This window comes from Protopterus annectens, chromosome 7.part0 (assembly GCF_019279795.1).
Source record: "Protopterus annectens isolate FY-2018-M chromosome 7.part0, PAN1.0, whole genome shotgun sequence".
Lineage (NCBI taxonomy): Eukaryota > Metazoa > Chordata > Ceratodontiformes > Protopteridae > Protopterus > Protopterus annectens.
This window is the reverse complement of record NC_056739.1, coordinates 158,798,050-158,821,706: the sequence shown is the minus strand read 5'-3', so window position 1 is coordinate 158,821,706 and position 23,657 is coordinate 158,798,050.

The following is a 23,657-nucleotide window of genomic DNA, read 5'->3' as shown; positions in this document are numbered from 1 at the left end:
CTATTATTAGCAGTTTCTCTTAGCAAACTTCTGCTTCAAATGTCCTCGCTAGGACTATCGCAACCCATCCTTCTATGGTTCAAAAGCTACTTGTCAAATAGATATCAGTCAGTAAAATGGTACTCCACCCTCTGCTCATACTTCCCATTCACCACTGGTATACCACAAGGCTCTATCCTTTTCTGCCTCCTCTTTAACATTCTGACCAACACTCTCCACACATCCATGCAAGAAGCCTTCCTAATACAATGCACAGATTTTGCTACACTCCTATACACATCAGACAACTTGGCACATCTCCACAAAAATTTCAAAGGAAGTTTTAACATGGCTTTGTAACACACAACTCATGCTCAATCAATCAATAAATAAATAAAATAAAATAAAATAAAACAAACTACTACTTTTTCCCCTAATGCTTCTCTCATGAAAAAATAAAATTTAAAATCATCTCTCTTCATAATACAAACATTGATTTCATTTCTTGTAGCAAATTATAAGGGATGATAGTGGATGATAATCTTAAATTCGATCTGCGTGTACAGAATTGCACAAATAAATCACCAAAAAAGTGGGAAATGCTTTACAGACCCAACAACTTTCTCACCAGTACAACTAAAATTACACTTTCCACTACATACCTCCTCCGTCACACTATTGTATGGTACTCCCATCCCTACTAACATCCAGGCATCACATAAAGCAAACCTTGGCTTTATTAGCCTGAATTGTATCACTTTTAATATGAGAGGCCATGTCTTTATCAGGAGGAAAAATGGGGCCTGGTCACATTAATCGTGTATATGAGCCTCATATAAGCAGCCTCTATTTAGACCAATTGTTTCTGCAGGAGGATCTGTTATAGAGTGTTATCTATTTATTTGGATTATTTTATTCTATTGCAGCATGGGTTATCATCTTACATAAAAGAATCCTGTGGCTTTTTGATAAGTTGAAGTTTTATTAGTTTTGTGAGGATGAAACACTTTTTACAGTTGATGTTAAATCACTGTTTATTTTGATTGAAATGGAGGAAGGAAAGGAATACTCAAAGTCATTCATCACTGAGTACACCCACTACTTGCTCAAATATAAGATTATTATACTGTTATACTGTCTACTAATTAATCTAATAACAAAATATCTCCAAACTCCACAATCCATGCACTAAATCCAAAAAAGACTCTTCACACTAGCAGGTTGGAGCCAACAGCAGCTTTATTCACATAAACACACCCTGGTTTAACACTTTCTTCCCTACTGAAGGGACTTCTTCACAATAATGCCATTTCCATATCCCAGTCCTTTTATACAAAACCACACCCAATTGACTAATTGAATAATCACCAATCAACCCAAAGCACATAAGAAATGCACATAAAAAATGCCTAAAATACATATTACATTCACATCAAAACATGACATAAAAACTGCTTTCTTGTTGTTATGCATTAAAATATTTATAATGGTATTAACCACAGTTTATGCCATTACCCTAAAATATGCTTTAATTTCAATATACAAGCAATATTTACATTTTCGTTACTACCAGGTGGTTGGATGGCATTTAACCTAAGCTGCCACCTTAACTCACAGATGTCTAGATGCACATCAAGCACCCTCCCCTGAGCATCTTTAACCAACTGCTGCAAAACTGAAAATCTAAAAATGTGGTCCTTATTTTCAAATACATGCCTACTCAAAGCATTGGTCATTTTACAATTTCTTATGCCCAAAAGATGTTCATTAAACCTCTCCTTAAACTGTCTAAAGGTTTTTCTCACATAAAAGGTGGGACATGACTGGCACTTAGCCAGGTATACCACATTTTTGCTGCAACAGTTGAAATGCCCTGTTATGTGAATGTTTACATCATTTAACTTAAAATATTCTGAAGTCTCTGCTATATTCCTACAGCAATTCCCCATACCGCATCTAAAATTCCCCCATCTCCTAGAAGAAACAGTTGAATCCTCATGTCCCTTGGACTCAAGCAGATTTTTAAAAGATCTATCCTTTCTGTAAACAATCACAGGGGCAGACCCCACTCTTTGTGCAATGTGATGATCATAAAATAGAATTTCCCAATTATGCCTAAGGATTCCAGCGACTGCCTCATTGTCCAAATTGAAAGTTGTAATGAAACTAAGCTTCCTATTGGGCTGATCTATTTTAACTTTCTGCAAAACCTCCAATCTCAAATTGTCTCCATCTGACCAGCCCAAAATAGGCTTGTAAATGCCATCTGCCCGCTTTTTTACTACTTTCTTAGCCACCTTGCTCACCAATCTACTAGGGTATCCCCTCTTAAAAACATTTGGGAAATAAAATCCACCTCTGCCTTGAAAGCATCATCCTCACTCACCATTCTGGCAGCCCCACTTAACAATGGACTTTTTTGTGAATAGGGATGCCAACTATCAAAATCCAAGTATGAATTTGAAAAGGTTCGTTTACGATGAATTCCTGAAACTAATCCACCTTTTCCTTTATCTATCTTCAGACTCACACCCAGATTAGTAATATGTTCCATACTACAATTAAAGGTAAACTTTAAAAATTCTACTGTACATTTGATGTAATCAAAAAAAGATATTTAATAATTCTTCACTGCCATCCCATACAAGAAATATGTCATCCAAAAATCGAGTGTAATAAGAAATATGTCCATAAAACTCACTGTTAAAGACATATTTTTGTTCCCAATGAGACATGACATTATTTGCAAATACGGGAGCAAGTGCTGCCCACATAGCTACACCAGTGGCCTACTTGAAATACTGACCCTCAAAATAAATATAGTTGTTCTTTTGGACAAGCTGCATTAAAACTAACAGCATATTGATTGTGTCCTGATCACGCATACCTGTTTTTAGTAACTGAATCTTAGGCCAACTCAGGCCAGCCTCATGTGATATGACTGAAAATAAATTACAAACATCAATGGTAACCAAAAAAAGTTATTACAAAATTGGACACTGTTTAGCTTTTCCAGAAAATGCCAGGAATCCTTACAAATATACTCAAAGTACCCCAAACCTTTTTGCAAATGTGAATCTAAAAACCTACTCATAAAGCAAGACTTTACCCGCTTACCATCAACTATGGGCCTAAACTTTGGATTGTTCAGCCCTTTGTGAATTTTAGGGATGCCAAATATATCGGACACCATAGGATGGTCATTCCTTATAAATCTGTATTGGTCCTCATTCAACTGACATTTCAAAACTATGTCCTCTAGCCTCAAATAAATGGTTTGATTCATAATATTAACCTCATTGAGGGAACTTTCCTCATAAACTTCTTCCATTAGTAGGGTGCCCATGGCATTGGAATAATCACTAGCAACCATTATCACTAAGCCACTGCCTTTATCGGGCTTCATGACACAAATATTCTGATCTTTCACAATTTCAATGAGCAATCTGTGCTCATCCTTAGATAAATTGTATTCATGAATCTTTTTTTATATTCCTTAACTGCTTCCTTATGTCTTTCTCACAAACTTTCTCATAAATATCAATACAAATATTAATTGGTGGTTTAAATGTACTTGGCTTTCGTAATAATCTCCCATCATGGTTTTGAAATCCACCAAACCACATTTTGCAATTAAGCTTTCGCACAAATAATGTAAGATCAATGAGCACTTGTGCCACATTGCCCCTCCTGCCTGGAACAAAAGTTAAATCTTTGGAGAGCAAATTAGCATGCTCTGGAGTTAAAGACCTGCTGGAATAATTATATATTTTAAAATCACCACTCATATTGGTTATAACATGTGGTACCAAGTATTTTTCATTCAACAGGGCAATCAAAACATCCAACTCGTCTTGCTCATTACTATACTCTATAACAGATACATCACATTCCTGTTCAAAGTTACAAAAAGCCTCACTCAAGCCCACAGAATCTGCATTACTACATAAAAATCCTGATTTAACGTTTTCCTCCCCAGTGACCATATCAGGAAACACACATTGCTGTTCACTTTCACAAAACCCCTCACTTATAATTTCTGTTGCTGCACATTGCTGTTCAAAATTACAAAAATCCACACTCAAGCCTTCAGATTCTACATTTCTACATAAAAATCCCGTTTCAACATTTTCCTCCACAATGACCATATTAGGAAACACACATTGCTGTTCACTTTCACAAAACCCCTCATTTCCAATTTCTACCTACTGTACCAGTCATTGAAAGTCTTGTTTGCACATAGCTACCAGCTTCCTGGCTGACGCTATTAGATTTACAAGTACTTACAGTTGGAAATTCATAAATCACCAACTTCTTCAGTTCCACCAGCAATAATACCAACCCCTCTGTATCTTCGGCCTCGCCCCTTGCCTGCTGTACTCCCTCCGTCCGTCCCCCAAAAAATGAGGCTGCTGCTGCTCTCTTTCTCTCAATCAGTTGGAAATCCATAAATCACCACCATTTTGTGACTGCTGCCTCATTTACTGGTCTTGATATGCATTAGGCGATTATGTCACTTCTTCCCCTCTTCCAACCCCCTGATTGGGCCTGATGTTGCCGCTACCATATTTACTGGGTTAATATGGAATCACCCACCCTTTTTGGTATTCATTTATGTCCCTTTTTATTTTGTTACATTTTCGAACAAATATTTCCAAGCTGAAATTGTCCACCTTGTTGAAAATGTTGCAGTAATTTGTTTGAAACCGCTCAAACAAGTCCTTTTTGATTAACTTATTATTGTTTCCAAAACTTTAGTTAAACCATCTAGTTCTTGCAAATTATATTTTAGCATTATTTTCATTGTCCATCCCTACCTTGTCAAAAAACTCATGCAATTCTTTCAGCATATCTGGATTATTTTCAGCCCAATTTGGATATTTCCACATTCTCAGACCCTGCGGGACTTACTGCAACTCAATATTCCTCTCCATATATGAATTTTCCAGCTGCAGCCTCTTATAAGCCATTAAGTCTTTTTCTAAAAAACTAAGCCTGTCAGTCAATAATATATGTCTATGTTGCCCACCATTACCGGAGACCGGATCCTCATGAAAGTTAAAACCATTGGCCCACCAAACAGTAAAGTCCACTCCGGTTCCTCTTTGATCACTCCCTGCATTTACTTCTTCCATTAACTGGTTGGCCTGGGAGCCCCTAGTAGCTTGTGTTAAAGGCAAGCCCAAGCTACCAAAAATATTTGGAGCTCTATTTTGCTTGTCAACCAAGGACTTTATCTGGGTTCTGTGCATTGCGTTTTTATGTCATGTTTTGATGTGAATGTAATATGTATTTTAGGCATTTTTTAATGTGCATTTCTTACATGGTTTTGGGTTGATTGGTGATTATTCAAATAGTCAGTTGGGTATGGTTTTGTATAAAAGGACTGAGTTATGGAAATGGCATTGTTCTGAAGAAGTCCCTTCAGTAGGGAAGAAAGCGCTAAACCAGTATGTGTTTATGTGAATAAAGCTGCTATTGGTACCGACCTGCTGGTGTGAAGAGTTTCTTTTGGATTTACTAATTAATCTACTTTTGAGTAACATTTTTTTAGCACAAATATTATAATCAGGTTAGAGGTATAGCAATGGGTGCCACAGTTGTGCCATCATTTGGCAGCCTGGTTATGCATTGGTGGGATACAGATGTTTTACTTAAAGTCCCATTATATAACAAAGTTAAGTTTTACAACAGGTTTGCTGATGATTTGCATTTTATATGGAGTGGCACTGAGCAAGAATGTTTTAATTTTATTAGACATTTAAATAAGTTTACCTCTTTTTTTGAATCCGTGTTGGTGGAAGTTGGAAATGAAATCGACTTTTTAGATGTTACTGTTAGAATTAAACTTAGCGAGGGAAAGTTTGACAGTATAAATCATAGAAAAATATAGCTGTGAATAATTATACAATAATTTAGTTAAAAACTAATTTTAATCTTCAGTAGTGGAAAATTTTAAAAGACAAAAAAACAGTTTCTTTAATCTATTTCCACAGATTAACTGTGGAGTATAACTACTCATAAAATGCTGGTATTTATTGTATTTTATATTTAACAAGAGTTTTTTTTTTTTTTTAGCTGTTTTGGCATCTAGGTTAAAATAACTGTTTTTTTGTCTTTGTAAATTTTCCACTGCTCATTTAATTAATTTATTAATGCAATTAAACTATCAGATGACAGTATTTCCTGTATAGGGAAATTTGGAAAGGGAATATTATTCTGATGAAATCCTGGCTCTCAGGACAAAAACGCTGAATGACTTGTTTTTATTATTTGATGTGATGAAGATTAAAATTAGTTTTTAATTAAATGATGGTATAGTGATTCTTGACACCCAGCTTCTGTGATTTTTAACCTTATCACAGAAGATAGTAATGTATTTAGTTTTTCTAGCTGTAAATAAGTACTTATTTCATACCAGGAATCATACAGAGTACATAAAGAAGAGCATCCCTAAAGGTCAGTTCATTACATCATTTAATTTCCTGAGTAGTGCCAATAGATATATATATATATATATATATATATATATATATATATATATATATATATATATATATATATATATTTATATCTATATCTATATATCTATATGTATATCTATATCTAATCTATCTATCTATCTATCTATATATATATATATATATATATATATATATATATATGTGTGTGTGTGTGTGTGTGTATGCACACACATATATTTACAAGAAACGATATATATTTAAATTATTTGGCGAATGTTTTTTTAAGTGAATTTTTAAAGTAAACTTCATGTTATCAAATTAAGACTAGGGACAGTCTATACCTAAAATATTATTTAAGGGTATATCTAGTATGGAGAAGAATAAAAATTATTTTAAGGGAAAGCTGATCAGTATAAATATGTCCACAGGTACTAGGGTGTATATCCAGACTATTAGGAGGTAACTAGAAAATTATAAGGAGAAACCCAAAACTTAATTATGCACTAGGTAGTCAATACAAAGTAGTTTATATAAAGAATTTTAGTGTAAAACATCTTTTACAGAAGGATAAACTTTAGTTGAACCAAACTTTACTAATAAAGAAACTGGTACATTCAAATGTTGCATCTATAAGGTTTGTTCGTGTATTCCAAATGGGAAATATTTTTCTTATCTTCCTTGAAAAAGAAGTTATTTATGCAAAACAGCAATTCACTTGTGATATAAAAGGCTTAGTTTATATTGCCTTATGTGTCCAATGTGACTCTATTTACAGTGGGATGACAACATATAGTTTTAAGAGATGTTTTAAGATATGTATTCAAGATTATCAATATAATATTAAGTCAGAAAGTATTAATAATAGGTTATAGGTGACAAGCTGAGTATAAATATATATATATATTTGGATTAGATAAAGTGCTGTTAGAACTGAGAGAGTTCAACTTCAAGAACAAAGAAGAGGAAAAATAGTCTTTATGACAACTGCAATTGCAAGCGGATAAGCCCCCAGGATTAAACAGGCTTGTTAACATTAAATGTTTTATAAATAACATTTGCTTTAGATTGTCATATAGTTGTTCAACTGACATTTTTTAATCATCATTGTTACTTTCACTGTTTTATAAAGAAGATGAGAGTAACACTAATTATTCTGAAGAAGTCTTTCTATCAGTGATGAATAAATTATTGTGAGGTGCCAAGGCACTGATGCTGCTTTGCTGTTTTCATTGTTTGTTTGAGCAACAGATAACTGTACTCCTGTCAATATTTGAAAATGTTACTGAAGATATTTGTGAAGAAGAACATATTAAGTGGAAATAAATGAAGAAGACCATGTAGAAAAAGTGGAAATCATTGGAGTATATAAAGAAGGGGATGGTCTGCAGACAGAAAGGTCTCAGATAAAAGTTAAAATAAGTAGGCAATAATATCAAGTGATGGAGGAGAGGATGAAGAGTTGGAGATGGGGAAAGGCAAGAACAAAATGATGAAAAATCATTTGGGGATGATTAGGAAAAGAAAGGGAAAATAGAAACTGGAAGTAAGAAATCTGTAAAGATAGGAAATTATATGGGAATATTGGTATTAAATTTAAATAGTATGCAAAATGATATACATTTGTTAGTGACTGAATGGTGAAAAAAAGAATTTGACATGTTTGTTGGGCACAAGGTATGTGAGGAATAAGAAAAGAAAATAGTTGAGGCAATATGGGAAGGAAGATTTTATGGTCAGTGGGAAATGAGACATCTTCAGGGAAAGGGATTCTGATAAGAAGTGAAAAAATAAAAGTATTAGATGTGGCAGTAGTAGTACCCGGGAGGGTGGTAACATATGATATGAGAAGAAAAGAAGGCTGTGTCAAACTAATAGTGATATATGCATGCACACATGTCTGAAACAAACAAAAAAAGATGTTTGAAGTAATAATTAAGTTATGGTAAATATTTCAATAATTATGGTGGGAGCCTTCAGTTGTAACTTAAGGAGGAAGGAAGAAAAATAATACCAGATGTGTTAATTAAATGTGGAGGGTTGAAAATAGGGATTAAGCATAGGGAAGAGGAATTTTTAGAACTGAAAAAAGACTTTATGATATATTCAAAACATATAAAAGAAGTGATAGGGTTGAAATTACTTAATTTTAAGATCACAGAGTTATATAGGTTATAACAGGAGTTGATAGATAATAAAGGAAGAAAAGGAATACAAATTTTAAGAGCTAAGGTTAGCAAAAAGGATGAAATTAAGGAAGAATGTAGAAAAGCATAAAAAAATAAATGATGTTGAGAGCTCATTATGAAAACTGGACGTATTGGTGGGTGGTGTAAAAGGAAAAGGAAACGTTTTTTAGAAGTTGAGAACAGAATGAAAGGAAGAGGTAAGATGGCATATAAAGAAATTATGAGATGTTCTGAAAAAGAGATTTAAATAGTAGTCATAGAATAAAAGAAAATAAGAAGATTTGCATGAAATAAAACAGAAAGTAAAGCCAACGATGTACAGAAAACAAGCATTTAAAATATACAGCAAATTTCACCTTTTTAGGGAAAGAAGTTAAAATAAGAGAAGGGAATAAGGATGCAGTATTAGACAAAAAAGATAATATGAACTATAAACAAGAAAAATGTCTAGGTTGTTAAATAGTTTATAAGCAGAATGATTAAAAGAAGATGGAGAAAATGTAAAGTGGAAAGGAAATCCAGAAATGTTAAGAAACATTTGTCATTGTAATAGTTCCATTACAGAGAGAAAGGAAGATGAGTGTTTTCATTTGATGATTTGCTTTTAAATTCATTTTAACGGTCTCTAATTGCATTAATTAAGTCTTTAAGCCTGTATTAGTAATTCCAGTACATAGTTGCTCTGAATTTTGCTGTTTATCTGGTCTAACTGTTGGTATTAAACCCTACCTTCATTGTTACGTACAGACTGTATGTCATGCTAGTTCAGGACTAGTCTTTGTATTAATGTAGTTCCAGGCCAGCCATGTCAGAACTAAGAGTCTAATTGTTTTTCTCTCACCCACCCTGTTGTAGTCATGCTCTTAACCCCAGTGTATCTGCTGTTGGCTGACCTTTATATTAATTTGACAACATAATCTCCTTCCTCTCCCAGTTTATTTGTTGTTGACAATAAGCACATAAGTATCATTTTGCAAAGTTTCTCCCCTTAAATTACTCACCAGACTAAAAGACATTTAATAACATTGATTAATATTGAGTGTATTGATACTGTTTGCACTGATTTTAATATTAAATTATTGAGTTTTTTATATAATTAGTTTACAGGTTTTTGCTGATGGCAGAAATAGGTTTCCAGGCTAGTTGTTTTAGACTGATCTTTAAGTACTCAGTAGCAACTCCACCCAAATGTTACCTTAAAACCAAATTCCAAGCAGTTATAATTACCCCTGCTCTAGAGTCATTCCTGCTGGTATCATAAACCAGTACCTCCCCACAACATTTCCAGCCAGTCTGACTGAGATGGGTATCTTGGGACAGTGTTAAGAATTGTTTCTTGCTGTCTGGCAGTTGTCTATTACCCAAACAATATAATAGTGTGTGAGAGATGTACGTATATAATATCTTTGGAAACTCAAAAGACACCAAAATCATCAGCAGTATGCCACACATCACACCTCTCCAGGGCTATCACAGTACACATAGTACACATATTCTATCATATGCTGAGGTTCTAAAGATTAACTTGCCTAAACCTCAAACCCCTCCAAAACGCAACACAGGCACAAAACACACTCAGCATATTAAGCTTACTTCCTCACATAGCACAAGGAGTCCCTAAGTCACAGATGCTGAGCCTATAAAACAGTCATCAACTTAACCAAAACATTCTTGTAAGACATACAAACGTGCCTCTTACCAGGCCAAGCAAGGAAAGAGTGACAGTTAGTTGACTGTCTGGTGCCAGGATCCGTCAGATCACCCATGCACTCACGTCCTTAAATAACAAGTACCAGTATGACACTGTCATAGTTCACACTGGTGTCAATGACTTGAGGTGTACTTTCATGGATTATATGAACAGAGACATGATGGAGCACTCAGACTGTGTGTCCAATGCAGGTATGAGCCTAGCATTGAGCAGCATTCTATCTTCTGCAAGGATGATGCTACAATAAGAGCAAAAAATAATTGATTTTAATAAATGGTTTAGTTTTTAGTGTCATTCATAGGGGATCCAGTATTTGTCAGCCTGGGAGGGTATGATCAACAGACCATGCTGCTTTATCCTTGCATCTATTACCTCCAGGGCTTCGATTATTGGCAAAGACATTGTCCACCCTATAGTGCCCTTTGGTAGGCAATGCGAACCTGATAAACCTACCAACATAAAGGAACAGACAAGGAAATATGATGGTATTACTTATCAATGCTAGGAGCCTAAACAAGAAAATGTACTCCCTACAAGCCCTTGTCATCCTGGAGGCATTGCCATCTGTGTAACAACTGAGACATGGTTTAAAATAGAGGACAACACTCCAGCTGTCCAGAGCTTTAATGCCTTCAACATGTTTAGACTAGCTACTGTGTATGAGGGGAAAAGGGTGGCAGTGTCTCAATCTACATTTAGAAGTGACTCTCATCAAGGCTGGTAAAACAGCATGATGCAATAGACCCTCTTCATGTCCAAATAACTACCAGAAAGGTCCCATACCATATACTAGCTATCTATAGAACTCCCTCTATGACACAGACAAGCTATAATGACTATCTACAAGAACTAGAATCGCTCAGTATTAAACCCAATACCATTTACTTAGGTAATCTAAACTATCCAACAATAGACTGGGATCCTACACCGCCAATAGTGCACAAAATCAGAGATTCCTGGACTCTGTCAGTATAGATGTCCTGGAACAATTAGTCAGGGCACCCACTAGGAGGAATAGCATCTTGGATCTTGTCCTTACTAATATGGGAGCATCTTGCACCATCCTTTGTGCATCTTCATCACTTGTTATGTCTCACCACAAAACAGTCTCCTTCAAAATAAAACTGAAACCAGAGATCCCTTCCACCCAAGGTACCATTAGAAATTTCTTTAAGGCAAACTACTTACTCCTAAGTGATATATTGGCAAGCTTCATATCACCACCAAATCCATTTATCTCCAGTGAAGATGCAGAAATGTACAACACCACACCATACCACTATGGAAATACTTCCCCGGGCTATAATATAGTTCACTTAGCTCACCAAAAGAAAAAGGGGAGTGGAGTTGCTATTGTCTACTCCAATCATTTAACCCTCACTTGCTTTAATGAACCTATCCCATCTTTCTCTCAAGCTGAAATCGTGGCAGCCAACTTTAAACTAAATAACTATTCTAGCATCACTGTAGTAGCTATCTATATTCTTCCAGGTGACAATATTCCCCTGCTGGAAAACATTCTCTCACACCGCTCTGAACACTGTCCAAATGAAACCATACTCCTAGGGGATGTTAATATTAACTGGCTAACTCTAACCTCCCCTAACTTGACTTCCTGCACTAACTTACATGGCTTTAAACAATTAATCTTAGAGCCTACCCACTCCAACAACTCACACACCCCTAGTGCTCTAATAGATTGGATACTAATCTCTGATCCCTCCAAACATCACAACTCATAAACCCTACCAATCTCCTTAAGTGATCACTCCCAAATAAAGGTCCTTAGATTTACTCCACACTTTATCAGGCCTCATAGATACATAACATGTCGCAAACTATCCATTTTATTCCTTGACACTCTTAAAACCCTCCTCTCAATCATTAACTAGAATTATCTTAGAGAACTCCCCCTCAATGAAGCAGTCCAATCATTTAACACTACCTTCCTTAACATACTTAACTCTCTAGCACCTCTCTGTACAGTCTGTATAAAATCCAATATATCTCCATGGCTAACCAAGGCTACTTGCAATCTAATAAAATCCAGAGATAGAAAACCTGGCTATGGACCAAGCTCCCGCCTGATTTGCAAAAATACAAAGAACTTAGAAATATGACAAAAAAAACACATAACTAAAGACAAAATGGAATTCTACTTTAACCCTCCTACAGTATTAAAATCAAACCACAAACAATTCCGGAAGTCAATCAACTAAATATTGCATCCCAGCAACCCTTCTTCCCCTAATCTCTACCCTAACAAGACACCCGAAGAAACTGCCTCCATCTTTAACACCTATTTTATTGAATCAGTAACTAAGATGATTAACAACAACCCCTCTACAAATAGCATTACTAACATCTCTGACCCTTCTCCTATTATCAACCCCTCTAATACTTTTCACCTCAGACCTGTATCTACCACTTATATTAAATCTCTACTCTCCAAATTAAAAACTTGCTCTACATGTGCTGACATCCCTCCCTACTTCCTCTCCCTGTATCCGTCTTGATTAATCACTTCATCTCTGAGTCAAAAGTCCCAACTATCTGGAAAGAATTTTACACTCTACCTATTCATAAAGGAAGTAACTCCACAGAAATCTCTAACTTTAGACCCATTGCTATCCTGTCACCACTCTCTAAAGTACTGGAAAAGTGCATTCACAAGCAAACCATGCAACACCTACTTAAGGAAAGTCTGCTCACTCCAACACAACATGGCTTTTAACCTAAACACAGTACTACTACTGCCCTCATTTCCATTACTAATGCTATTTCCCTGGTCAGAGATAATAACCAACTTGTCTATTACTCGTTTCTTGATCTGTCAAAGGCCTTTGACACCGTATCTCTCTCTACTACTGACAAAACTAACTAACCTAAACTTCTCCCCCACTACTGTTGCCTGATTTTCCAGCTATCTTACTGATTGACTACAGTCAGTGAAATGGCACTCTGCACTTTCCCTTTTTCTTCCTGTTAAAATGGGTGTTACCCAAGGATCTATCCTTGGTCCATTACTATTCGATATCTTTACATATCTAATGTATACTTCATGCCCACAGTCATCCCTTGTACAATACACAGATGACTCTGTAGTTATCAGTATCTCTGACTCTCCCTCCAAAGTCTTGTCTGCTACTCAGGCTGCTTTTACACCAGTTGAAAACTGGCTCTCCAATAACCAACTCATTTTTAACCCTGAAAAAACTAAACTCTTGCTCTTTTTGACTAAAAACTTTAACCATATACTTTCTCTATACTGTCTCTTAATAGCACTCTATTTGTAGTGGAACCTCACACAAAACTCTTAGCCATCACTATAGATGATCAACGTAAATTTGATCTACACATCAACAATTGTATCATGAAGACTCATCAGAAACTAGACCTTCTATACAGAAACAAAAAGTTTCTTACTTCCAAAGCTAAAGTAATCCTCTCTCATACATACATTCTACCCAGTTCATACATTCTAACAAATCTCAACTCCACACTCCTAGCTAAACTAGACTCAACCTACAACAAGATAGCTAGATTCTCAGCACACCACACTTACAAAACCCATCACTGCCTCTCACTTAAACTGGCTTGAACATCCACAGCAGCTTCTTCTATCTTAGCTTCAGATCATACAGTCCATCCTTTACCAACCTTCCTACTATCCAAACATAACTCCTCTTATCTCCTACGACTCTCCTACTAGATCTCTCTGTAGCTCCGACCAAGACCTCCTAGTCATCTATAAACCTAAGACAAAAATTGGGTGCAACCTCTATAGCTATAATCCTACCATTTCTTGGACTGTCTCCCACTTCATATCAGATCACTAAAACAACCTAAACAATTCAAAGTTGCTGATAAAGAACACCTAAAAACCCTCTGGTCATACCACTGTACTGACCCTCCATAAGCCTCACATCAACCTTAAATTGTCCTCCTTTTCACCTACTACCTTTATCCGTCTCCTACTCTCAGTACCACTTAACTCCCTTACCCCTCAAATTGAGCCCAGTACTAAACACTTCTAACCTCAAACTTCCGATGCCTTGGTCCAGCATTCATTCTAACCATCTATTGTATACCTACTATATAAAACATTTGATAGTATCATATGTTAAAATGTAAGTATTTCTTTTCTTGAATGTAAAAATGTCTTTTTTTCACTACCACCTATGGAATCATAATGTGTTAATAATATTTTTACTTGAATTTAAATTAATACTGCTTATGTTATTGTATAATGTACTGGAGCTTTTGTCCCTGGGCCTCCACTGAAAAAGGGCTCTGCAGCTCAGTCGGACTAACCCAGTCAATAAATATAAAATAAATAAATAAATAAAAGGCAAGCAGATGCATCGATGCAGCTGTACCCAGTAGGAACAAGTGAAGACAAACCCTAGTAACAAACCCACATGGTGGAATCACAATAACAACAAGCTTTACAATAAAAGGACAAAAAATGTGATCAAAAGTTATAATAGTAATTCCCATGTTACAGCTCATCACTGAAATAAACAAACAAACCCAGGAGCACAATAAAATCCACTGAAGCCAAGTGTGAGGCTAAAATAGCTAAAATTGCTAACCGAGCAAAAGATGATCACAAGACATTTTTCAGTTTATGGTTGTAAAGTACAACACAGCAGTGTGCTGAGCTGATTGTGAATGATGTTACCTACACTGAAGCAGAAAGTATAGCAAACCTACTGGCCAATAAATGTTGGTCTAACTTTATCCCCCTCTACTCCCCATCTCTCCCTTGATATACCTGAAAGTGGCTCACCTCCAGCTATCACACAATGCCAAGTCTTAAAAGTACTATCAAAAGCTAAAAATACTGCATTGATGGGTCCTGACAATATCTCTGGATGCATCTAAAATAGCATGAAGCATGATTTAGCCACACCCCTAACAACACTGTTCAGTCTCAGCCACACCCCTAACAACAATGTTCAATCTCAGCTTTCATACAGGTTTTGTACCAAGCGAATGAACAGCTGCAGCCATTATCCTGTATAAAGGAGGAACTTCCACAGACCCAGGCAATTACAGACCCAGTCTGACCAGTCACATTTGCAAAGGCATAGAAAATCTTATCATGAAACTAATAAATCAGGACATAAGGAACCTCCAAAAATGGACCTGTCTCGGTTTGGATTTAAGGGTGTGTCATGCTTATTCAACCTGGTGGATTTTTTGAAAACACAATTCTGCAGTCTGGCATAGTAGAAAAGCTAAATAAAGTGGGAATAAATCTCTCTGTCACCAGATGGATTGCCAACTGGATCACAGATAGGATGCAAGAAATAAAAATAAGGGAAGTTACCTCCATAAAGAGACAAGTTACCAATGGAGTCCCCCCAGGGTTCTGTGCTGGGACCTCTCCTATTTGGTGTCTGCTTTTCTGAAGTAAAAGTCAACACCAAAAAAGGTCTGAATTAGTTTGCAGATCACTGCAACATAGGAGCAGTCACTGAATCCCCATATGACTTAGCCATACTGCAGGAAGGTCTGTCCCAAGTAAATAACTGGTACCAAAATCATGGACCAAAACTAAATGCCAGAAAATGCATTACTGTATCCTTTGGGAAGTTGTCTACCCCAGGGAACTACCACATTGACAATATGCCCCTAAAAGTTGACCCAGCTGTTCAGAATTTTGGAATGTATGTGGACAGTGACTTAACTTTTGACCAGTGTGTGTCCATTGTTGTAAGAAAGTCTTTCTATATTGCATAGCTTATAAACAAAGGGATTGTGTCTAGATCTAGGGATGTCATTGTCTCCCTTTACTCAGCTCTCATTAGGCCAATCTCTGAATATAATGCCCCCTTTGGCGTGTATGAGACACGTAACAAATGGAATGCCCACAGAGATTCTTTACTAAAAGTATACAAGGCCTAAAAAACATGTCCTACATAGGCTGACTCAAAGTCCTGTCTATGTTTGCTATCTTACAGAGTGCTAAGAGATGACTTGTGCCTGGCATACTAGGCATCTTCTGACCCAATATGGATGGATTTATTGCACATCAGCAAGTCAAATGGCATGCAAAATACTTGGTCTAGGAATCTGTCTGCAACGTCAACAAAGTGGTTTGGAGGGACAGGTATATCTCACAGAGAATACCACTGCTCTGGAACAGTCTCCCCATCCTCATAAAACAAAGTTTATCCTCTCCATATTCAAGTGCAACTTGGATCTTTGGTTGTGAAACAGAAAGTTTTAGCCCAGGACTGCCCCCCCGTACTACTAATGAACAGAGGGCAGCTCCTAAATGCATTATTCCATGCATGGGTCACCTCAAATTATCTATGGTATGAGCCCAGTTATTCTCATTAGGGGTAATATATAATTATGGACCACGGAATGGGTTCGGCCAATCTATAACCAAATGGGATAGGTTCATTCAAGCACATTAAGGGGAAACTGGCTAGGCTTAAAATGGCCTGCAAGAGCAGCTAGCTTAGCACATACTCAACTTATAAGAGTAAATTAAAACAGAAGAATTGTGTTATAAAAAAATCTTGGATGAAAGTTATGGTAAATGAATGGGAAGAAGAAGATGAGTTAAACAATGATGTGGCTTGAACTTCTGTCTTTTTGTACTGCAATGAATGCAGTAATACAAATGTGCACTTGCATCATAAGAGAAGCAAGGTGGTAGATGGGGAAAGGGATTTTATATATATGTGTTTGTCATATATAGATGGTTTGGTTATGTAGCTACAAACAGGCTTAGATGAGTAAGACTGTAACAAGTATTGGAAACTTGTTAAAAAAGTTGGATTACAGTTAAACAAAGTGAAGAGTGAGAGGTGTGAAGAACTTAAGGAAACAAATTACATATATTATATCAGAAAAAAGCATATTGTAAGTGACATTTTGAGACTATAAAAGTATAGTAAGGCACTGGAAAGAAAGAGTGGAAGAAATTAAGGTGCTAATGGTTTGATGCAAAAGTTTTTATTTATCACTTAAGGAAAAGGACATATAAGTTAATATTTATATAGTGGGGAAAATGATCATACTTGTTGGGGTGTATGTGTTTCCAGTTAAGATGGAAAAAGAACTGTTACATGTAATTTTCAGTTTTATTTGGGGTTAAGACTGAAACTTGTTAAAAGAGAGGTGATATATAATAAAAATGGGAGAAGAAAGTTTGAATTAAAAATATATATGTTATAGTAAGCATCTGTGCATCTTTTTGGTAGTATAGAATGTTAAAAAGGGAGAAACAAAAATTATAGGAAAAATGTTATATGTGAACTATAAAGAAGTGTGGGAAATGAACGATTAAAGAAAAGTTGTAGCAAGCAGGAAAAGACAGAAGGAAAAATGAAACTAAAGTTAAGCTATGGATGCTAAGGTCTTATGAAACTGATGGAAACAAAAAGGAATAGTACAATATGGTCATGGAAGAATATTTGTTTATCTATAGAAAAATATTAAAGGTATGAGATGTTTTAAGAGGTGGGGGATTTTCTCTGGAGAATTTTGCTGGCAAATGACCAGCAAAGATAATATGAAATCTAAAATGATAGAACAAAATACAATGAATGTATTGAAGAAGAAACAACAGAACCATTGTTTTTTGAAATGTAAAAACAATTAAATGTGGGGGGGGGGTTAAAAATGAGTATTAATGGGAAGGATTTGGAAATATAAACATGGGTGAGACACTGCATGGAATGTATAAGAAAAGAAGAAAATGTGAAACTGATAAATACGACAAAATATTGTTTGTATCAATATGGATAATGTGAAAAAGAATATGTGATGAATTATTATGTAATTAAAATAGAGAAGATGAAGATGTGTTAGCTTAAATACGAGATGGTTATGGAACAAAGGATGAGTAGATACAGGGAAGGGGGAAAGGTAAAATAAGTAATAAGGGAATCTTGTTAATGTGATGAGAATGTATTTCCAACAATATGAAACATGTAAATATTATTTCTAAACACATAAACTCAGTACACAGCAAGTGGCTTCAATGTATACAAGTCCCTTTAATTCCACTGAAAAACTTTATAAAACACTTTAAAAAATACCACAAAGTAAAATCTAAATGGTTGAGAGCTTTTGTCTGTTAATTCGCCATCTTCAGAACCACTAGCTACTAACAGTGAGCTTAAAATCTTCTTCTTCTTTCGGCTTTTTCCCAGTTAGGGGTCACCACAGTGGATCACCTGTCTGGTCATGATTGGCAATGGAGTTTTACGGTGTCGAGTTGCCAGCCCGGTGCCCAACCTTCCACAGTAGGCACACACATGGCACACACTCACACCTAGGGCCAATTTAGAGTGTCCAATCCACCTACAGCATGTCTTTGGGATGTGGGAGGAAACCGGAGCACCCGGAGGAAACCCAGGCAACCACAGGGAGGACATGCAGACTCCGTACAGAAGGCACCCCAACCGAGGATCGAACCGGAGAACCTCTTGGTGTGAGGTGGCAACACACACCCCTCAAGAATAACCAATCAAAACAATACATAAAGTGAAACAGGCTGTTGAGATTTGAACTCAAAACCCCTGGTTTATGAGACTAGAGTTCTAAGCCATGAGCTACAGTGTCAAAGTTTACTAGATCATAATTTTAACTCACTAAAAACCAAAATGTTCTCATTCAAACCAGGGGGTTACTGGCATCCAACTCTAGCTGCCAAAATAATTCAAGATTCAAAATCACCAAAATCACCAGCCTGTTTGACTTTTTCAGTTGATTTTATTGCCATTGTGTAAAATCTTACTGTTGCCCATATTATTGATCCTTGTGGCATTTTTTACTCTTGGTCCATTTTACCATTCTGGACCTTTGACTGGGTAAGGTGTAACCTACAGGGTTTATGTATTGTTCATATGTACATTTGTTTTTCTCACTGCTACCATTGGTTGAATTGCCAAAGTTGCTTTCCTCATTGGTTATCATAAGTATCACGATCATTGGTCACATTACTGATAGCAGATTTTTAATAGGGTGTACTGTATGTACTCCTTATTTGAATATTAGTTTTGAGTGGTTATTCTTGAGGGGTGTGTGTTTTTGAAAACCAATTTTAAGCTCACTGTGTTAGTAGCTAGCAGTTCTGAATATGTCGAATTAAAAGATGAAAGCACTCAACTATTTGGCTTTTATTTTGTGGTACTTTTAAAATGTTTTACCAAGTTTTTCAATTGAATTAAAGGGTCTTGTGTACATGGAAGCTGCTTGCTGTGCACTGAGTTTATTTGGATTGTGGATTTGTATTCAGTATCTGGGTTTAGTTCATTATTTCTAAACACCTTTATTGAATTACCACTTGTAACACAGGCAAACTTGCACTTATATAAAAGAAAACAAACCATATTAACATGCTCACAGGTATAAGCATTATACATCACATATTCTTTTGTACAATATAATCAATCCAACATTACAGAAGTTGGCCAAACCCCGCCTTCCCTAAAACCTCATTCCTCCTCCAACACATTTTTCTGCATACATTATTGTCACAATTTAATTTTTTTCTGTCATTTGTTCCTACCTGCCTCTAAGGGTCCTACTTCCAGTTCTTCTGTCTATGTTACAATATTCACTGCTTCAAATATTGTTGGTTTACACTTTGATTTCCATTTTCCATTCATTGCTTTTTTTGCAGCCATCAGAATTAAATTTAACAAGGCCATACTATGTTTAGGCAATTCAGAACCTGTATCCCAGCCCAAAAAAAAAAAAAAAAATCTTAGTTACACGATGTGATGATGTCAGGTATTGCCACATATGCCATGAGATTTAGGGCAGTGGATGCATAACATATGTCATCACAGCCGGCTGGAATTTAAGAAAGAATTATATATTATTTGAATATCAAACTAATTTGTACAGATGCTTGTGGTGAAAATGGATTTGTAAAAGATGCTTGTGTAAAAATGTACCAAGAGTGGATCCTGACTTTATTGTAACTGAATTAAATATATATTTCACTTTATAATCTCGAAATACTAAAATACCGATTTTTAGTATCTCAAGACTATAAAGCCGAAAGTGCAGTTACGCGAAAGTGCATAATATCAAATGTAGAAATGTTGAATCCACAGTTCTGTTGTCGCATTTGTGATGTGTGTGCCATTTGTGGATTTTAGCTGGGGATTCAGGTAAGTGGTGCTTTTGTAAGGGTATTGGGTAGGGATTTTAGTTTGTGTGAGTGTGTGCAGTGGTGGGTTTTATGTGTTTGTGTGTTTCATGTGACCTCGGAGTTAGTATATATTATTAGTGGGGGTGTGGGGGGGGCAGCCCCCCACATGGGGAATGCAGGGGGGCTTGCCCCCCTGCTTATAGGTAGGGTAGGTGTGTTTGTTTATGTTGTGTTTGCGTGTGTTGTTTTATTTGTTGTAGTATAGCTAGGTAGGTGTATGTGTGCTTGTTTGTGTGGTGGTGTGAGCATGTGTATGATCGCAATTTTGAATTTCACAGTTGTGGGTTGTCTTTTTTTGAATTTTCGGCTTTATAGTCTCGAGATACTAAAATTTGGTATTTTAGTATTTCGAGATTATAAAGTGAATCCATATTATATATATATATATATATATATATATATATATATATATATTTATATATATTAACAGAGAATACTGGAAGAGAAGTGGTTAACCTCAGCTCCAGCTAACTTTGGAAAATAGTAAGAAATTGGGCCTAGACCATAAAAATGTAATGAATGAAACCAGATATGTCATGTCTGTAAAAAGCATTGTCCGTTAGTCTTTGTAGGAGGAATAGAAGTTTGTAATTTGTTTTATGACTTCCAGAAGCTGCACCAGATTTGAGCAATGCTCTTGTGTGTGCATTATTGACATGTAGTTGCTACATTATGGCAGTTGGTAGCAATGGGGGTGGCTTGAAACAGGACAGTTCACCTTTTTCTCAGAGGACTTAAAAACCCTTCTGGAGTTAAAGAGACTTGAACTGGAGGCCAAACATTTGGAATTAGCATGTGCAGAGAGATTGTGGTGTTTGGAGATTGAAGAAAAGGAGAGACTGCAGCATTTGGAGGCTGAAGAAAATAAGAAGCAACATCAACATGAGAGGGAGATGCTGACTTTTTGACAGGGTCATGCAGGTAACGGGGAAGGGAATAACTGAACCTGAGAAACAAAAAAGGTCAGTAAATTTCTTCCACAATTTACAGAGGGTGATAATTTTGTTAGTTTTGTTCATATATTTGAAAGAGTATGTAAACAGTATAATGCTGACCAAGGGCTCTGGGTATGGTTCCTGGCCCCCTTACTCCATGGTAAAGCTGTAACTGCTGTTTCAGGTTGGGTGTCAGGTCTCCACGTCTGAAGGACTTTGCCTAAGGACATGACAATTTGTTTGGTAGACCAAAAGTGTAACTCTGCAGATGAGCTGGGGAACAAGGGGGATCTGTACTTATCAAGCAGGGCATCACTGTACAGGAAAGGGATACCCAGTGCTGCACATGGATATAAGGGAACCCATGATGGACAGCCTAAATCACCCCAACAGTGTCCACCAGTAACAGGGGAAGCCACTAGTTCAGGTACACAGCCCAGTTCAAGGGTTACATTTTTTAAATGCAACCAGTGAGGCCATGTATTATACAGATGTCCATAGAAGCAAGGTTGGGAACAAAAGGTGAGGGATCCAGCAAGTGGGAATAACAGCGTGCCAGTAATAAGTTGTCTGGAGACAAGAGAGGTACCAAATTATCACTGGAGTTTGTACTCTATTTTAGTGGATAGAATACAGGCCACTGTTAAGGAAGACACAGCCTCTGACAACCATTGTAAAGCCAGCAGTGGTTAAAGAAGAGTAGTACTTGCTTGGGCAATCCACACCTTTAGAGTTTTAGGAGGGGCCCCATTCCAAGTACCTTTAGCCAGGGTTAAACTTGACTGGGAGGGTGGAACAGGGAACACGCAGGTAGGTGTGTTTGAGGATATCCCTGCAGATGTCCTAATAGGGAATGTTTTTGATAATGTAGCACCTTGTGGGCATGCAGTTACATGCAGTCAGGCTTGGAGACAGCCAGCTAGGTATGGTAGCTTGGTAGGGACCCAGACAGACCCCATGCTTGAAGCTGGGGCTGGTGGTGTGGTTATTTCAAGGAGAGAGCTATCATGTAGCAGTGAGCCTGAAGGTGAGCCACAGCTGCTGGTAGGTACTGATGTTCCCTTGAACAGAGTGACTACAAGGGCAGAGGTGAGTGGTATTAGCCAGACTGACAGTAAGGTACCACTGTCAGAGGATACCAGACTTACTGCGAAAGGGGAACTGGGAAGAGCCACAAAAGTAGAGCTGAGACAGGCTCAGCACTCAGACTCTACATTACAAGGCTTGAGGGAGATAGCTAAGGAAGCACTTGATTGTCAAGGAAATTGGGGAATCTGTATACTGGAACAAAGGGTTACTGTATAGAGAGTGGACCCCTGAGGGAGGACTAGAAAGGGAGATAATACAGTAGTTGGTAGTGCCTAGAGCCTACCATCTGGCACTTCTAGCCATAGCTCATAACATTCCTTTTGCAGGTCATATGGGCATACAGCATACCAAGAGACATATTATGCAGAACATTTATTGGCCTGGGATTGCAAGGGATGTAACAGGGTACTGCAGGATCTATAAGCAGTGCCAAAAAGAAGGCAAGTTGGGAGACAAGATCATAACTGCTTTGATGCCTTTGCCTGTGACTGAGGAGCCATTTCAGAGTGTAGCTATGGATATTGCTAGGCCTCTGAGTACCACAAGTTCCACAGGGAAGAAGTACATCCTGGTGTTAGTAGATTATGCTACTAGATACCCTGAGGCAGTGGCTCTGTCTTCCACTGAGGCAGAGAAGGTGGCACATTCTTTGTTAGAGATTTTCAGCAGGGCAAGTTTCCCAAGAGAAATACTAATTGACAGAGGTTCCAATTTCATGTCAGACCTGCTGGCTTGTTTGTGGAATTGCTGTGGGGTGAAGCACCTAAAAAACCATCCCCTACCATCCCCAGACTAGTGGTGTTGTGGAGAGGTTAAACTCTGCACTAAAGACCTCGTTACAGGCATTTGGAGACCAGTTTAAGAGAGAGTGGGACAAATATTTGCCCCATCTGCTGTTTGCTTACAGAGAGGTACCACAGGAATCTGCAGGTTTTTCACCCTTTGAGTTGCTGTATGGGCATACGGTGAGGGGGAGCCTTTATATTTCATTCATGATGAGTGGGAGAGTGAGTGTGAATCCCACAGGAAGTCTGTTGTGGCATATGCCCTAAACCTCATGACAAGGCTTAGGGAGTTTGTGGGCTTGGCCCAAGAGAAACTGGC